Genomic DNA, 12,250 nt, shown 5'->3' with positions numbered 1-12,250 from the left:
GACATGGGCACTGGAACAGATGGCGATTGCTTGCCAATGGCTAAGGCAGCATTCGTGATAATGGCAGTGGCTATTAATGGAAGGTGGAAGGTCCCGTTGGGCTATTTTCTTGTTGATGGACTTGGCGGTGAACAAAGGGCTGACCTAGTACAACGCAGTCTTGTCCTTGCCCATGAAGTGGGAGCGACTGTTGTCTCCTTAACTTGTGATGGGGCACCGTCAAGCTTCGCAATGTTTAGACAGCTTGGGTGCAACTTCAGTGACCCCAAAAATTTGAAGACAAGTTTCCAGCACCCTGAAACAGGTGAAGTTGTTGTCGTTTTCATGGATCCTTGTCATATGCTGAAGCTCGTGAGAAATGCGCTGTGTGACAAGAAGATCATAATGAGTCCAGACGGGAATGCTATAAAGTGGAATTTCATCGAAAAGCTGCACAGTCTGCAACAGAAAGAGGGACTGCACCTTGCTAACCGTCTCCGCAGCTCACATATCGATTGGCGAAGACAACCAATGAAAGTCAGTTTGGCAGCTCAAGTTCTAAGTATGTCTGTTGCGGATGCCATTGCAGAATGTCGCACACAAGGGATCTATGGATTTGAAGAAAGTCAAGACACAGAACAGTTTCTTCGAATCATTAATAATATTTTTGACGTCTTAAACTCAAGAAGTATGTATCAGAAGCACTGGAAAAAGCCACTGTGTTCAGCTAACATCTCTTCCGTTCAGTCCCTGTTCAACATTGCAGACACTTACCTGTCCAGCCTGAGAGAACATCCAAATGGCATCCCACTATTGAAGACCAATCGGAAGACTGGATTTTCGGGCTTCAAAATTGCAATGAAAAGCCTACTTATTCTCTATGATGAACTGGTTGTGAAGAAAAAGGTCCTGATGTACATACCATCTCATAAGGTGAGCCAAGATCATCTCGAACTTTTCTTTGGTGCTATCAGATCCCATGGACGGTGCAACGACAATCCTAGTGCCCAACAGTTCGCCGCAGCATTCAAGCGACTGATTGTGCAAAACGAAGTCAGAGACATCACCACTGGTAACTGCTTGCCACAGGAGCACATTGCGATACTCCATGTGAGCAGTGCAAGAGCCGCACATTCTGAAGAGGTCTTGAACGGGACAAGCGATCGAAGGCAACTGCTGCCAAGCTGTGAAGAAAACTTGGGTTTTGATGACGACCACGATTACTGTCCTGATCCTGGGCACATTTCAGAATGCGGGGGAATGATAGTAACATACATAGCAGGATTTGTTGTGCGCAAACTTCAGAAGTCCCTGCTGTGTGAAACGTGCATAAATGCACTAACTGCATCCCCTTCTGAAGAGCCAACATATGCTCTTATATATCGAAAGAGCAGAGGAGGGCTGCTCTATCCATCTCAAAGTGTAATCAAAATTGCACAGAAATCAGAACAAGTTGTCCGGATTGCCAGTGCAGAAAATAGACTCACGGCCAAGAACATCCTTGCAACAATGGCTTCCGAAGTGCTCCACAAATTCCTCGACCGGAGCCTTTTTCCCTTGCTCCGTGATCACATGTTCGATCAAAGTCCTTTAGACAATCATTATGTCCATCTCGTAAAGTGCGTAGCAGAGAAGTACATTGACATAAGGCTGCATCACATTAGCAAGGATACAACACAAAAACTTCACGTAAAAAGAGTGAGGCAGATGTTTACAAAGCTGACTCAGTTTAAAGGTCAGTAAATTAGGACTTTGCAGCTATTTCGAATAAGTGAACATGTTGCCACGTTGCATAGTTGTTGAGATTGTGGAGACAGCTGCCGTGTAACAGTGATCTTGCATGGCTTCGGCCCCAACCCCTTTTGCTTGTTTGTTTTTTGTTTTATCTGTGCTCTGAGACAAATGTATAGTGATTATGTATATAACTTATGTCATGCATCTGCACAAGCCATAAACATGTGATGAGGGAAACATCTCCTTGAGAATTAGAAATAAGCACAGGGACATGGGTTATGGGGAACACGGAAAAATACAAAGGAGCAGCCGAGGCAGACTACTTGCTGGTTTTGAGTCTGTCTCATCTGCTTCTTGGTATGTTTCCATGTTCCCCTTCATCCGTGTCCCTGTGCTTGCTTCTCAAACTCAAGATGTTTCCCTCATCGCATTCGCACCAGCTAACTTGCCTCCTATTTCTGTGCCTCATGAAACAAGAAAACATTAAGTGTCTGATGTATGTACATGCGTATACTATTGTATTGCACCCACATGTGCAATGCCTAGAAAACACTTGCAAAAGGAGCTGTCCTCCCCAGTAAATCGTCCGGAGATGGGACACGACACATTGCATTTGAAAACTCATATGGATGGGGTGAGTATGTGGTACAGTGCATACAGGTGGCCAGTGGTGCTACCTTTTTTTCCATTCCGTATATATATATATATATTAATCACATGAGACAAAGAAATGGTATCAAGATAAGGAAGGTTATATTCATGGATAACACAAGTAGAAAAACTGATTTTTCTCAGCTACTTGCGTACAGCGACGACATGCAACATAACCACCCGTGCGTTCTGTACTTTCCCGGTTGCATCCAGCAGGTTACTCTCAGTACCGTGGTACAGACAATGAAACCATACTACGTTATGGAGCCAAATTAAACGGCACTGAATAGGTACCGCTAACAAGAACATCGTCGGATTTCATATCCGTTCCGCGCAGCTCGTGATTGCTTTCTCCAGTAAAATTTTCAGCACAATTGTTTCCCTGAAAGTTTGCAACGTGCGGCGACAATGCTACGAACTTTACCGTATCACTTGTGCGTCGGTTTAGTAATCTTAACTGCTAGTATCTCGTATCTATCTCTTATTGCTAACACCTCGCCGGGCGCCAGAAACCACCATCCACGCCGGCAGCTGCCCCAGTTTGTTTGTCCCAGTTGTGGCGAAGGCTCACCGCAGATTGGCTGCCTCCAGTCACCTGATCGATATGACGTCCTCATGACGCGTACTATATGTCGTCACTTCCACTACACTTTTGTGATTCGGAAAGAAACAGTCGTGCTCCCTCCTTAGTTTTCCTTCCTCCAAGGACGCAGCAATCCATGTAAAAGTATGAGCTAGCATAATAATCGACCTTCACAGTTTACAAACATTTTCGTTGCGTATGAGTTCCCGTATAAATCTCCAAGTAACTGAAAAGATGATAGCTCGATAGCCGCGCAGGCGAAGCGGCATCGCCACAAGTAGTTTTCTTTTGTAGCGGACTGCTGATGGCTTTGTCCTACCTCGCTTTACTTTTGCAATACTAATTAATGTCGCAGGAGTGGGCGTTATGGCGACGACGCACACTATAACTAACTCCTAAGTTAGCCAATAGCAACCGATATCGCTTGTTCAACGGTCAGTGTGGAACGTCGCAGTTGCATATATAGTTATACAGCCGCCACTCTGATCGAACGAAGAAAGCTTTTCTCGAAATGTCTATGCACAGAAAGCAGTCTCGTAAACGCTATCTTGAACCGGGTTCTGAAACACAGATGCCAAGGTCGACAAGGCACAGTCTACTGTCTGCCGAACAACCATCTCCCGCCTCACAATCGGTGCCATGCGGCTCCCATGATGTTGCTCCCGATCCCAATAACAGTGACGATGAAGAAGTCAGCGAAAGGCTGTCGCTGGGACGAGGAACTCCTGAAGAACAACAACGAGAGACTACGCAAGGCAGCCATCCTTTTGCTGCTCACTTTAGCATTCCACTGCACGAAGGGAGCTCACTTTCAGTAGGAGATGCGCTGGTGCTAATTATGGACTTTGTTATAAGGCACAAATTAACTTGGTCAGCATGTGAGGATCTCCTCAAATTAGCAAACCAGCTGATCGGAAAGGACACCCTTCGCGAGTCGTCATACCTATTTAAAAAGTTCTCTGGGGCGTCGCCAGACGACATGGCATTTCACTTTTATTGTGACAGCTGTGAGAAACTTCTATGCACGACGAGCGGGAAGCTGAAAGAAAGGTGCAGCATTTCACCGGTGTGTTCAAGTTGTGGCACACAGTACTTCGGAAGGAACCTCATGACGGCACGACATTATTTTGTGAGCCTCCCATTAAAGCAACAAATAGAGTCCCTCCTTGCTGACAGGGCTCTGTCAGACCAGCTGGTGCAGTCACTGGACAGGATTGAGGACAAGGACCGTGAAGGCAGTAGAGGCGAACCCATATGTGACATCACAGATGGGGCTTTCCATAAGGAGCAGCGAGCAGAGCTGAACTGTGCCAAGTACGATCTAACTCTCACTGTCAACACAGATGGCAGCACCACATTCAGGAGCTCCGCTTATTCGATATGGCCTGTTCAAGTTCTTCTAAATGAACTTCCACCATACTACAGATGGACAAGCCCATCCGTGCCACTTTTATGGTATGGCAACAGACATCCAAACATGATCCTCCTGCTCGACGTGTTTGCAAAGCAGATGCAGCAGCTAGCACAAAGTGGAGTTGACTGGACCTGCCGTGGAAACAGAATCAACTCTAAGGTAGGTACAGGTACATAGGAACTAAAAATACCTACATGCCTCACCTTACTGTTTAGCATACATTTCAGGTATACTGTATAACATGTGTCGCCGATCCACCTGCACGTGCTGGGATGTTGAACATGGTTCAATACAATGGGTACTACTCATGTCCATGGTGTTTCCATCCTGGAATATGTATTGAAGGTGAGAAGCCACCTATTCATAAGGCATCCTAGGCATATGATTGCACGTGGCAGCTAGATAGGTACTTGTGCTACAGGTATCCAAACATGACAGCATGAGCAACATGCTTCCGTCATCATTTAAGTGCGTAATATCAGGCTTGTGTGCATCAGCTTTTCTTTTGCACGTGCTTGTGATATCATACCAGACTTCCAACTGTGGTTTCTTTCTTTGTCACTTATTGTATTTTTGTTAAAAAGGTTACCTACGTCGGTTTTTCTTTTTGTTCATTCTTGGGACAGAGTGTTCAAATTTGACACACAAATGGCATTAGAGGTAACTAAATTATCCTTGAAAAATTTTGCAAGCATGTAAAACAAACATGGAAATCATGATTTCAACCAGTTTTCGTTATTTCAGGATATGTCAAGTTCCCAGTGACAGAAGGACCATCTCCTAACAGGACAGAACAAGCCATGATCGAGGACATGAGGGAAGCTGCTGCTACTGGCCAAATAGTTCGCGGCGTCAAAGGGCCATCTGCGCTTCTAACTGTTCCTGGCATCAGCATCATCAAAAGTTTCGTGCCTGACTATATGCATGCGTGTTTGCTGGGAACAGTGAGGCAGATCACGGACCTGTGGTTCAGTGATGTTGGTGCTGATTATTATATTGGTGCTCCAACAAAACGTGAGCTGGTCGATGAGAGACTTCAAAGCTTAAAGCCTCCATCCTGCTTCACACGATGTCCGAAGTCGGTAAAGCAAAGAGGATTCTGGAAAGCGGGGGAACTACAGTCGTGGTTGCTGTACTTCAGCCTTCCATGTGTTTACGGCATTTTGCCCAGCACCTACCATGACCATTTTGCATTACTGGTGGCAGGCATCTATCTGCTGATGAAAAGCAGAGTAACAGAAGATGATGTGGCTCTCAGCAACGAGAAGCTGACAAGGTTTGTTGTGATGTTGGAATACCTTTACGACAAACGTGAAATGAAGTCGAATGTTCATGTACTCCTTCATCTACCCAACAGTGTGAGGCTACATGGCCCCCTGTGGGGCATCTCCTGCTTTGCTTTTGAAACGAATATGGGACATCTTCTAAACCTGGTGTCATCGTCGAACAGTGTGCCATTGTAGATATTTTCCCGTATTTTAATGCGTAACAGCTTCTACCAGTTGAGAAGTTTGGCGTCGGACAACGTGCAGGACTTGTGCAGCCATGAAAAGCCAAGTCTCGGCGGCACAATTGAGCCACTTGGTAAAGCAAAGCCTGTTTCCCAGCCAATTCGAGAATGTGTCAAGGCACAGTTTGGAGAACCACAGAGGATTGAGGAGTATGACCGTGTCTCTATTGGTGGCTACATTCTGCACAGTGTTCCGTATAGCCGTCCATCCAAAAGAGATTCAACTTCTTTGCAGCTTGGAGAGGAATACTTCAGAGCGGAAAATATATTGGTGCTTTCTTCTGGTGATACAAAATCTATCCATATTTTATCGCACGTGTATGACACAGAGACAGTATGCTCTGTAGGTCATATAACAAGGGCTACACAACGTTCCCCAAAAGTTATCCGTGAACTTTCTCTAAGTATGAATCCTTGTATGTACTTGACCATTGGGGAAGATAAATATTTTGTGCGGCTCTGCAACAGGTATGAGTGGACCTGAGATATAGTGTGTAACATCAAGAGCCTTCCATCAGTGGACATTTGTAGCAGTGCACATTGTTGCACATTTTTCCCCATGTGATGGTCACGATTTCCTGTATCTGAATGACACAAGGCTATATATTTTCTTTCATCCATTAATAAGATGTGCTTGTTACTGACACTGTTGCTCCCTTTCTCATCACATTTATTTTGGAAAGATTCCTGCTGGTCTCTTAAAGCAACCACTTTATATTGTATTGAATCATCATCAAATTAAGAAGTTGATTTCAGGCATCAAACGCCACAAGATAATAGGAGGTACGAATGGACCACTTATACCATTACCATAACCGTTAAGTATCATGCACCTAAACTGTTAAAAAAATGCAGCTGAACCATTGCATGCAAGTTATAACCACTGCACCATCTGCAAATTGTCCTGTAAAGGTGGCTTCAGGTAGTGCTTACGTGTGCGGGGTGAAGCCTGCTTTAGAAATAACGAGCGTGCGCATATACACTCGCGCTCGTTATTTCTAAAGCAGGCTGATATTTTGAATATATTCAAAATATTATGAAAAAGGCTAATCAGTTGAGGAAGGCCGCGTCCCATTCCAGGCCAAATATATATAATTACAATTGACTAGAAGCGTCATGACATGATGAGAGTCGATCGAGTTCTCACTGAACTCCCTGTTTCAAGATGTTCTTACAGCTCTTTTCCTCCTCCATCATATCATCAAATGATGAAAATAAAATCTATAGATTCGAAGATGTCCCCAAGAATCGCTAAATTCCACAATACCTCATGTTCCTAGACCCACAATTCCACAAATTTTCGTGGAACCGCGCCAAGAGGAAGGGTCCGAATAGTAAAGAATAAGGGTTTAAAATATGCTGACCCTTATGTGGGAGCATAAATCGTGCCGTGGTGGTGGTGTTTGGGTGTACTGCCTTGCTCTGGCAGGCAATGGAGGGAGGATATGCGTCTTGGGGCAACTTCCAAGGTAGCTGCCAACATCGGCCTTACGTCCGAGGCAACCGAAGAAAATGTGTGTTGGCAAAAGCGGCAGCGGATTCGAACACACACGCATATCTGGTGCAAAATGGGATTGCACCAGACTTGTCACTCGCCTGGGCCCAGAATGGCACCACTCCAGAGCCAGAGTGGAACCACTCCCCATTTCTGGGACCAGAGTGGTACCACTCTAGAGCCAGAGTGGGACCAGTCACCCCACTTGAGGACCCAAATGGGACCATCCGACTTGGACTGGGACCAGCCTGGGACCATCCAGTGCAAAGTGGAACCAGCCTGGGACCATTCTGGAACCAGTCTAGATTTTTGCCTGGGAAGTTAAATGCTGTACGCAGGTATTACACGTGAGAAAATCATGAGAGTTGTGAAAGAGAATTCACGTGCTCTACTGAAACGACATAATCACATCCAATCATATTTGAGCGGGAACTCGTCAATACACGCAGTCAGATTTTACATACGAATTCGGTAGCAGTGCAGAATGGGAGACACTCACGCATGCTGTTCCGGAGCTCTGTCATGCTTGTCGTTGATCGCAGCGACGTGGACCTCGTCACTGCTAACTCACCGGAAAATATAAATGGAACAGGTGATGAGCGAACGGTGAAGTGAACAGAAAGTCGCGAAAATCGTGAACTTGAGTCCTTACCATGGAGAGTCCTGCTGTTGGCACAACTGTAAACGTTTACCGTCCGCATCACCACTGCGAAGTTAAAAATTAGCTGGGGTTACAGACTAGTCACTGTCGAAGTCGCGTAGTTGTGCTTCGATTTCGAGACGTACGAGGCCTCGGCGAATGATGATGGACTGTGGAGCGAGTCAGAGTCTGTCGGCGCATATATCTCTCGCATACGGTCCTCAACACGTCTTTCGCGGTTCCTCCGCGCCTGCCTTGCAGAGGATCCCTCTTCGAAATTATCGGACATGTCAAATATATCAAAAGGCATCAGCCAGCCACGCCGTACTGTCGTGCATGCACGACAATACGGCGTGGCTGGCTGATGATAATGATGATGATGATCCTGGAGTCTATGCGATAACAAGAGCAATGACGGTTACAGTCCAGCGCACGTTTGCAGGGAAGAAAATATTCAGGTGTCAGTTAAAACTAGATTTCGCACCGCTGCAGGTAGGTATTTTTAGAGGAAATTATGTAAACATTTTCTGCGGTTCGAAATCCAATCCAATCCAAGTTCGCTGCTTCAAACCGGGAATCAGAAGACGTTGGAGTGGTTGTGGTACACGCCTGCTCGTCAATTGGCAGTTTGGTGTAGCTGTCATTGGTATATCTGCTGGAGCCACGTCCTTCTGCAGTTCTGCCTCTCGGGTGCATACGCGTAAGTATCAGTAAGTGCCTGTACAGCTGTTGTTAGCGTTTCAGGAATGTACTCATGGCGCGTCTCCTCACCGTCCGGACGCGCTGTGAAAGCGAAAGATGTATGGCATAAAATAATTATCAGTAACAGCAGGTGAAAGTTAGCAGCAGCCAGAGTACAAGCTAAGTCATAACAACACTTCAATTGAATCCAGTATTTCATTTTGTAGAAGTGAAACTGGAACACGCGAGCATTGCGTGCACTTTTATATTTGAGCTTCAACCCCTAGCCACATGTTTTCAGTCGCGCATTTTGCCAAATAGTGTGTAGGAATTCAACTGTTTTCATTTTTATTGTGTCAGCAGCGTGTGCCTGCCGAAACTTCGATGCGGCGCCTCGACGCTTAGTTAGCGTCTGCGTTCGTTCAGCGTCTTCGAAAAGCAATGTGAGCTGCATTAAATTATAAATGTGCCTACACTAACATTGTTGTTGATTATTGTATTGCATTTCGTTTCGAGCCTTTCGCGTTATCATGTCCCTGATTAGAAAGCGGTAGGCGGACAAAACTGCGCAGTTATGTATCCCGAGTACATCGCAGCTGCTGTTTAAATTAGTCACTTCAAAACTCACGCCCTGTGCAAGATCAGTGTGACCATAATTTATGTTTACAGCTGCGACAAGATGCATTGCATGCTGAAGACACAAAAGGGACAACAGTAATAGACTGTTTGGTATACTTAGCTGCATGAATATATCCTGGCCTTCTGATATGGTGGAGAGAGAAACACTTCTGAGAGAAACATCAGTTTCTCTCTTGTTCTGATATGGTGTTTGACTCGCAAGCGAGGATGGTTTTTAGCTGCAATTTTCATTTCGACCTTTTTCTGCAGGCGAAATGAGTGGCCAGTCTGGTGGTGGAAGGCACGCAGAGTTTTCGGTAGTGCACTTCCTGTGTGAAAATTCCATTGAAATTGTTCCGAGAGCATGGGTTTCGAAAGATAAAAAGACAGCGCTGTGGCCATCATACAGCCGCATGAGACTGAAGGGGGCCATAGAAAAGCAAGAAAATCCGCAAAGCACATGGGTAACCTACAGTTGCCGAGTCATCTTCTCTGGAGGTTAGCCTTTTACATGTTCGTATTACTGTACGTGCAGCTTGCTGTATCTTGGTCTGACATCAGTAGCCATTATATGCAGATTACCGAAGTGCCCTTAGGGAAGCTGAGGAAGCAGAATACGTAACAGATCTTAATGCAGATGCCGAGTCTGAGGGTATGACACTTAATGCTGTGTTTAGGCATATTCATTTAAATATGCTCTCAATCTGCAGCTTCAGTCTCACAAACTCCACCAGTGTCGTTGCAAGCACTGCCGTATCGAGCACGGAGCCCTGCTGCCTCACTGCTTAGCAACAGTACATGCTCTGGTATGTGTAAGCATCAGAATACATTAGTTACTGTACTTCTCTGAAGAGCACTCCACAATTCTAAGCATAAACATGCATTCGGTATATGCCCCTAAATGTGCTCTCAATATACAGCTTCACACTCACAAGCTCCCGCTGCACCATCACAAACACATGGACCACAGAGCACTACTATTTCACCGCTTGGCAGCAGTACGCACTCTGGTGAGTCTAAATATCAGAATACATTGGTCACTGCACTTTTTGAAGAACACTGCATAATTCTCAGTATGAACTTGAATTCGGCATATGCACCTAAATGTACTCTCAATATACAGCTTCACTTTCACAAACTCCCGCTGCACCATCAGAAGACTATGGAGCACTGACCACTACTAGTTCACTGCTTGGCGGCAGTACACACTCTGGTAAGACGAAACATCAGAATGCATTGGGCACTGTACTTCTCTGAAGCACTGCACAATTCTCAGTATCAACTTGCATTAATTCCAGACATTTCTGGATCGTTCCTCAACCGACATGCCTCAGATGGTGAGTGACTGCTTCCTTGTGCTGTCTTATGTGGACACTACAGATAATGTGCCCTGTGCGACTAAACGAGTTTTATCTCACACTTTTTTTTGCAACACTTCAGAGACCGATGACAGTGATGCGCATGTTTCACAAAGGAAAAGACGCGCTAGTGGGGGAGGACATGGTTGGCACACTTTCCAAACTATGATGGTTACATTGCACTTGTTACCGGTATTGTGTACCAATTTTCTTATGCGCTATCCTAATGTTGCTACTCGCAGGTTCCCGACCAAGCAACGTGGATCCCCACAAAGCCAACCGCAGTGAGTATTTTTGTGGTGGAAACTATAGCAGCAACCCTTAAGTTATTGACTTTGGCCATGACTGTGAGGCGACTCAATGTTCCATTTCACCATATTGCTCCTGGTGATTAAATTCCCCACTCATCCTAATTTAAGTGAAGCTGTTGTGATTTTGTGTGCGTACCTGTTGCTCTCTTAAGCACGTGAAGGTTTTCCCCATCGATCACCCCAGCCCACAAAGGGTCCTCAGCATGTTCACAGCTAAGAACCACTTATCATATAGCACTACTTTTTTCAGGGATGTTCAGGGAAGCTACTGGAGCAAATGGAACTGCTGTCAGACTGCACCAAACAACTCAAAAACGGAAACCAGTCACATCCGCACCTTGTTGCAGAAGCATATCCTATCAACGGATGATTTGTCACTCCCGGACAGTTTTTCTATCCTGCCCGTAACAGACAACAATGGCTTGCAGGCAGTTGAGCGAGCTCTCAGAGACGACACAAACTTCAAGGCATTTGTACGCTAGCAGTATGCATTTGACGAGGGCTAATAGCTAAATCGACATTTTGCTGTACAGGTTGCGCAGCTTTGGACATCAGGTGGCTCCAATAGTGCGGAGTGTACTAGAAACATACTCAGGAGGCTCATGACCCTTGAGTTCGCATCAGGAATGTGTTATTCTGGACACAATGCCAACAAGCAAGTGTTTAAAGAACTTCATATGTCCCGTCTTCTGAATAGTGAGTTTGGAAATAGTTTTGTTCACAGTCATCAGTATTACCAAAATCCATTGCCAGGTTCCATGCTTATTAATAGACCATATTCCTTTATTGATTTCCCTTCTGCTCATTTGTAACGCCAGTGTATCTACTGCATTTTTCATATGTTTCAGTCTGCATTCGCAAGGCATTTCCTAGCGCAAGTGACAAAGACATTGCAGCCGCTGCGAGGAACTACTTTCGGTGTGCCCCAGGAGTGATTCGAAAGAGGCGTATGTATGTAATTTGAGCCTGTGAACCTATGTGATCGTGTAGAAAAGAAGGCAATAATGATGGGTCTTGTGCATAATTCATGCCTATGTGTTGCCTCCGTTGTTCCTACACTAATTGCTTGCATTTTGATTTCAGCAACTGCGATGATGCCTCGAGAATGGACCCGTGAAGCAGCTCATTATATAGGGTGAAGCACCCTGTTTTTACCCCCTTACGTACCATAAATTAACCATAATATGTACTGGCAAGTCAGCACACTGTACCATATATGTCACGAATAAGATTATTTATTCTACTTTCCTGCGAAATTAGTGTATATCAGAATCGG

At 45.2% G+C, this 12,250-nt stretch overlaps 3 long non-coding RNA genes across 3 annotated transcripts; all 3 read right to left on the bottom strand.

Moving 5' to 3' along the window:
• Positions 1–239: 239 nt before the first annotated feature.
• LOC135383204 (uncharacterized) lies at positions 240–818 on the bottom strand. Its single transcript, XR_010419736.1, has 3 exons — positions 754–818; positions 463–587; positions 240–363 (listed from the first exon to the last, which is right to left on the bottom strand). It is a non-coding gene; the product is annotated as an uncharacterized LOC135383204 (long non-coding RNA).
• A 241-nt stretch (positions 819–1,059) lies between these two features.
• On the bottom strand, positions 1,060–3,021 carry LOC135383203 (uncharacterized). Its single transcript, XR_010419735.1, has 3 exons — positions 2,789–3,021; positions 1,255–1,393; positions 1,060–1,163 (listed from the first exon to the last, which is right to left on the bottom strand). It is a non-coding gene; the product is annotated as an uncharacterized LOC135383203 (long non-coding RNA).
• Positions 3,022–4,559: 1,538 nt separating this feature from the next.
• On the bottom strand, positions 4,560–8,085 carry LOC135383202 (uncharacterized). Its single transcript, XR_010419734.1, has 3 exons — positions 8,019–8,085; positions 7,866–7,928; positions 4,560–4,688 (listed from the first exon to the last, which is right to left on the bottom strand). It is a non-coding gene; the product is annotated as an uncharacterized LOC135383202 (long non-coding RNA).
• Between the last annotated feature and the right edge of the window lie 4,165 nt (positions 8,086–12,250).

Source organism: Ornithodoros turicata, chromosome 2 (assembly GCF_037126465.1).
Source record: "Ornithodoros turicata isolate Travis chromosome 2, ASM3712646v1, whole genome shotgun sequence".
Lineage (NCBI taxonomy): Eukaryota > Metazoa > Arthropoda > Arachnida > Ixodida > Argasidae > Ornithodoros > Ornithodoros turicata.
The sequence above is the reverse complement of the archived record's forward strand: the minus strand, read 5'-3'. Positions and strand labels throughout refer to the sequence as shown.